Raw genomic sequence first — 6532 nt, forward strand, 5'->3', positions numbered from 1 at the left:
GGAAAGAGTTATTGAAGGCTTAAAGAAGACCATGCTTCTGTAGGTCTGACATTTTGGAGATATCACAAGGATACCATTATTGGATCTCCAGTGGAAAAGTGTTGACTGGTATGACCAACTAACTGGTGAAGGAGATTGCATACAATGCTTCACTATGGACTTGGAATCTCACTAAAAGGCATGGAATTGTGTTTTGCACAGCTGAAAACTGAAATCTGTTTAGTAGGCAACATGGTTGGAGTTTGGTCATTTTTATTTCTGCAAGGCAGTGAGACTTTGTGAGCCTGAAGTGAGGATTTAGGAAGCTTGAAGGAAAAGGAAAACTCCTATTGCACTTCTGCTATTTCTACGTTCACTTGACCCTGTGATACTCTTTTGCACTGAGGATACATGCATAAAAAAAATATACTGTGCTGAATTTTTAATGGTATAATCTCCAATACAATGAAACTGAACTACCAGTATCCAGGTGAACAATAAGATGCTTTCCTGCAGGGGACTCATTTGGAGTTTAAAGGCTAAGATTTTCAGAACCATGTTTAAACTAATGGAAGATCTTAATTCTGCTTGTGACAGGACCCACTCAAAGGCTAGCTTAGATGCCCCCACCTACAGGCTAAGGCTGCACTTCCTAGTCTAGGGGTAGGCAAAATGCGGCCTGTGGGCCAGATGTGGCCCACCAGGCCTTTCTATCCAGCCCATGGGGCCCCTGAAAAATTTAGAAAATTACTATAGATCTGCCCCTGGCTGCCTGTCATGTGGCCCTCAATGGCTTGCCAAAACTCAGTAAGCGACCCTCCGCCCAAAATCATTGCCCACCCCTGTTCTAGTCCCCTTATGATTAAGGGACCTATTAAAGTCATGGTGAGACTAAACAATTTTTGGGGGTTGGTCATGGCATAAAGAGCAAATTTCATGGATATTTCCCAGATGTGCTCTGCCACCTCCACCCCTCACAGAGAGGCCTCAGCAGAAAAGGAGGGACATGGAGGCAGCCACCGTCTTGTCAGCTGGCTGGCCTTCATGCAGGCCCACTCCTTTGGTGTTGATTGATGGAGAGGCCCCAGTACAGGGAGGAGGGACCAGGGGGAAGCTCCCACTGGGTAGTCAGTATTTTATTTTTATTATGTTGATTTTGCTGGACAATACTAGATTTCAGTTTCTGCAAAATCATAAGTAGCAGTCTACTCAACCTGTGATTGCCTGCCATGCCTTGATGTAATCTTAATATACAGGAAGGTTACCCTAGAAGCTTAGAGGAAATCTGGTGGTACCAATTTCACCACTGACTCCTTCCCCCCACCACCCACAGGCCTTAATCATCACACCCAGCTGCCCTCATAGCTACACTTATGCCTCATGAATCTGAGCACCTTGTTGCATATTAATTTTGGGCAGCTCCCGGAGCTTTTAACCCATGGATCGTCCACACGTTAACTTCTAAGTGACTTGAAGCACTCATTACGTGGCTCAAAGTTACACTACTCAAGGCAGGATTATTTCTTGATCCACACAACCCAGCTCCTGGTCCATCAAGGTGGGGCCACTCCCCACAGATGTGCAGCTCACGTTGAAGGTGCGATTGCAAGCCAGCATTAAGCCAATCAACATTTATGCAGCTTAGGGTGTAACATGCAACAAGGCCCTTAGTCACTTTTTCACCAGGTCTCTAGGCCCTACTATAGTTCCTGGGCCCCTGGTCCTGCTTGTGTTTCTGTTACAATTCTCAAGCTTCCAGCCCTAGTCTCAGCCTCCACCCACTTGGGCCATGGCCCCTGCTCCAGTTTCAGCCCCTCAGCTACAGCCTCTCTCCTTAAGTCTCCTCACCCTTGCAGGGCTCAGAACTGCAGCCTGCTCCCAAGCACCCTGCTGTGTGGCCTCCAAACCACTCCTTATATAGCCACTGGTTTCTATAACCAGAGTGTGAACAGAAACATACCCCCACTGGTGGAACAGGAATAAGCATTAACCAAAACCTTTAACCCATTTAGACACACTCACCAACAAGGAGAGGCTCTTCTGCCCTAACTAGCAGCTCATCCTCACCTTGTGGACCAGCACCTACTTTATGCAGTATAGTTCTTCCTTCCCCAATACCCATTTGCCCTGGGGCAAGCCTATATACTAGCCAATCCCACCCCTGCTGGTCTACTGATCCCTATGTCTCAGCTCTGGCACGGGGCTTTCTATTATCCAATTCAGAGTCTCATTTACCTTTAACCTGCTCTGCAAGAGGTGGGTTCACAGCCCTGAGTCAATTGCTCCTCATTAAGCAGCTGCTCTACCAGCTTGCTGCTCATAAGATCACTCCTAGTTTAGACCTCAGTCTTCTGAAGCCTATCACTAGACCCCTTGTTTCCCACAGAAGCTGGTAACCTTGTTACTCCATCTGCTACCCTTCCTTCCCCCAACTGGTTGTTGCCATATGCACCCCTCTTTTCCCCCCTTGCCACCTCCACTGATTGGAGACTTTTTCTCTGCTGGGTTTGGAGGGGGGTGTACCCCTTGTATTGATCTGAAATGCAAGTTCAAACTGCCTGAGTCTTTGCCCCTGCAAGCCCCAAAATCCTGCTCTTAAAGGGGCCCTGTGGATTTTTCCTACCCTTCAGCCCTTCCCTAGTAATAGGGTTAGGGTTCCCCATTACACTGTTTTAAAAATTTTCTTGTGGCTCTGTTCAAGGCAATAGTCTATAATCAGACCCAGGAAACTTGCAGAACTCCCTTTATGAAATACAGCATGTTAAAGGGAAGTAAAGTGGCAGGTAGACAAGCTGAGAAACCAGAGATTATAGGAGAGTGGTCATTTTGATTGTGTGACATCTTGATAGAAAAGTAGATGATGTGGTAATTTCCACAGTCAGACACTGCAGTAAAGACCACAGGATAATAGTATCCTGCCTGAAACATCAGGAACACTTTCCATTCCAACACTTTTTCAGTTACTTTGGCCCCTCACTACCCAAGGTGCGCAGAAACACTAGGATTGAACATGGGAAGGCTGCTTCATCAGCCAGAGCCATTCAGTGAGGCAGCTGTATAGTTTCAGAAGAAAGTCAGAAGGCAGTTTAGAGGGCTGTCATATATGAAAACGGCAAAAAAATGCAGCTGTCAGAAAACCTTTGGATGCAAGAAGATATAACAAAATCTCCAGGCATCACCCTAGAAAGGTATGCCCAGGGTGGAAGATACTATTTATAAACTGAGAGCTTGTAACAGAAAACCTCCTTTAAACTAGGGAACTAGTCGGCCTCTCTGCCACAGCTGCCCATAACCTGGGATGTGCTGTGGAAAAGACTAGTAGGGTTGGCGTGCTGTTGCAGTTGTGATGGCCTGGGAAGTGTACGAGACAAGGATTTTTTGTGATAACTTTTATTTAACCAATTCAGTAGTTGGAAAAGCTGCTAGACAAACTTTTGGACATCAAGAGCCCTTCCTCAGGTCATATAATAAAAAGTAAATCTCATCATCCTGTCTCTGATCTGGATTCCAAGAAAAACAATCAGAGGCTGCTTTTTGCATTTGTGTAGGACTCAGCCCAATGTCCAAAGAAAAATGTGTGCCATCCCCCACTTCCTGCAAATGGGATTAGATTTAGGTTACACACTGAGATTTATATTAAGTACTGGGTGCATTTACACATAACACTACATTGCCATAGCAAAGCACTACAGCGACATAGCTCATTGTTATGGCGACATAGTGTTGGCATCTCAGTTTGTGCCTGCCAACGCTACATTGCCATAGAGATGAGCTATCTCACTATAGCACATCACTATGGTGCCATAGCTGCTAAAAGTAACTGTCCTCCACCAGGACAGTGCACACTGTCATTTAGTACTTCCTAAAGCAAGCACTAAATGATGGCACAGTAACAACTGTGCCATGTGAGGCATGTGTAGGCACACCCACTGAGACCTAAGGAAGGACACTTGATTGCCCAAAAGCTCGTCCAACAGCTTTCCCAACAATACAGATGGTCCCATAAAACAGGGATGGCCAAACTGCAGTGCATGTGTCTTAACTGGCACAGGCAGCCTCTGTGTGTGGCACACAGCAGACCAGGAAGGGGGCAGGCAGCATAATGGCAAACAGGTCAGGAAGCAGAGCAGCAGATCAGGTAGGCAGCAGGAAGCAAAACAGCAGATTGGGCAGGGAATAGGGATCAGAGTGGCACTCAGGGAGGGTGCGAGGCTAATTTGGCACACCTGCCACAGGTTGGCCTCCAGTGCCATAAAAGATCTCACAAAAAAATCTTTGCCTCGTGGAAAATATTGGAAAATATCCCCCCTTCATTTGAGGCAATTCTTTCTGTAACCTCCATTTAGGGAGTCTGTATTTCTGGTGTGGGACAAAACAAAAATGCTTCAGCACTGAAATAAGGGGACCCCAACAACTGTGTCCTGAACATTCACAGTATCTGGGAGGATCAACAAGAACCACTTCCACATAGCAATCCCTGGTAACATCTCTGATGGCCAAGAGCTCCCAAATCAACAAAAACACCAAAGCACATAAAGATATGGACTCTGTTTTTGTCATCCAAAAGAAAACATCTGGCACTTAAATGCAGGGAGAAGCCTGACCAGAGAGGGACCTCCAAGGCTTGCTCCAGGTAGATAGGAGGGAAAATGCAGCCAGATTACCAGGAGGAAAGCCTTACCTGTAGCAGCCCATTACCAGACTAAAAGGTGTCTGACTGTGCTCTTATAGGTCCCTTTCAACCACAGGGCTCTTGGGATGTTCCAGGTCATCACTGCTGTGTCTCTGCAGCCTGTGCTACTCTTTCATTCTGCTGCTACCCACCTGGGTTTCCTACTCATCATGCAACCTCCTTGCCCCAGCTCCCCGAGTACAAGATGCTCCTTCACTGGCATACTACACAGGTGCTTTTCACCCTTCTCCTCCCCACACCTGGCATGGGTCTCACCCTACCTCTCCCTCAGGAGATCACAGATGCTGGCTAATCCCCAAGAAAGATGTTTCCAAAGTAGAGGTGACCCTTTCAAAGGGCTTCCAGCAGCAGGCACTCACTGGCCAGGCATTCCATGGGGGAGGGCAGTTCTTCTCCCTGCTGAAATTCACCTCCTGGAAGTCGAGGGAGACTGCTTGAATATGCTGCTTGACAGGCGCTTCACATCATTGGCTCCTTTACCCTCTCTTTTTGGCAGAGGCATCACTTCTGTCCCCTCTACAACCTTAGTGGCCTTGCCAAGACTCCAAGTCTGCCCTTCTCAAAATAGTCAGGAAGTATTTGTTTAAAATTAAAACCAATTATTCTGAATTTGTTCTTGATTTCAAGGAGAATTGCCAAAGGCTGCTTTGTGGACCTGTGAAGGGCTCAGCCTGACCAACAGAAAAATGGGAGCTCCTTCCCACCAAACACTTCCTGCAGATGGGACTAGGGTTCCAGTCCTCTGGGTGCTTCATCCTTCTCTCTTCTGCAACCCCTAGCTCCCCATTTTCTAACAGTCGCACGCTCCAGGTGTTAGCCAATGTTCATCTGTGCCCATTTGGGTTCCCTGCCTTGGAGCCTTCCAGCTCTGCTCTACCACCTCCAGGATTCACTACCACAAACAATCAAAACTCATGAGAGTCAGACCCTCAGAAAACATAAAAGCCTGACTTAAGCAGATTTAGAATTTTAAATGTAACACACTTAAAAGGTATCCTCTTCCCTTTCTGATCTATGAAGTTTTCAAGCTTTTGCTCACAACTGGGAGGTCCAGAAAAGCATTTTTCTTTTTTCAGATAGAAGCTGAGATTCTCATGCAAATACTTTGAATTTAGGTGCTGGGGTTTAAAGAAATCATGAACTATCATGAGACTGATAATAAAAATTAGGAGATGGGTATATCACACCTGTCCTATAAGCTCCTTTTTATACCTTCTGTACCTTCTCTCAACTGTATCCTTCTGCAGTATGTTACTGCATGTAGAGGAAAGTAATCCTCAGTAAGACCTGTTGTATCTCAGTAGATTGCAGTGGAAGCAAAATAGGGATAGAAGAGAAAAAAGGATAGTTGGATTCCCCCTTTTTAAAGATAGAAAAATATTTTGGATTTTTACCTGCAAATGTAGATGTTAATCATTCATTCACTAGAACTTAATGAGATAAAGGCACTTCCCTTGAAATGGAGCTAAAGTTAAGTCTTGGGGTGGAAGGATAGTGGGAGACAGCTGCAGTCCTTCTGTACTTATGAACCCCGTTCTCTTCCTCTGCAGATCCCAAGTCAGACAGAGATGTCTTAGGAGTGCAGGGAATCCTCAGAGGCTGTGCCTTCCCCTGCTACAGAGGTCAGGGGTTGTATGGCAGGGAAGATGCCAGCTTTGACAAAAACACTGCAGTTCATCCATGTCTCTAAGTCCCACCTAGCAAATCAGCCAGTTTCTCCACTTCCTGCAGAATGCAAGTGGATATCCTGAGGGCTATATTGCTTTTAAAAATGTACAGAAAGGATAATGAATGAGTGCAGCCACCCTAACAAGTGGCCAGCCAGTCAGGGAAGAGAATTTCTTACCTAGGTAACTTGGA

The sequence above is a fragment of the Alligator sinensis genome, unplaced genomic scaffold, assembly GCF_000455745.1.
Source record: "Alligator sinensis unplaced genomic scaffold, ASM45574v1 scaffold659_1, whole genome shotgun sequence".
NCBI classification, from domain to species: Eukaryota; Metazoa; Chordata; order Crocodylia; family Alligatoridae; genus Alligator; species Alligator sinensis.